A 275-nucleotide genomic window follows, 5' to 3' on the forward strand; every position below is an offset into this window, starting at 1 on the left:
GTCACTCTCTCTCTTTCCTTTCTCTTTCCTCTCTCCCTTCCCCTCCTCCCCCTCCCCCTCTCCATCACCCCTCCCATCTACCCTCAATCCCCTCCCATCTGTTCCCCCTCCCTTCCCCCTCCCCTACCCCCTTACCCCACTACCCTCCCAGGAAGCCGAATGTATCCTGAATGTTCCTACCCGCAGCGTCCCCTTTTCCTCCTAAAGACTTTGACCCATTTTTCTTCTTGTTCTTCATTTTTTCATTTATATCATTTACCTTTTCTATCTCACTT

This window comes from Penaeus chinensis, chromosome 39 (assembly GCF_019202785.1).
Source record: "Penaeus chinensis breed Huanghai No. 1 chromosome 39, ASM1920278v2, whole genome shotgun sequence".
In the NCBI taxonomy this organism is placed as follows: domain Eukaryota; kingdom Metazoa; phylum Arthropoda; class Malacostraca; order Decapoda; family Penaeidae; genus Penaeus; species Penaeus chinensis.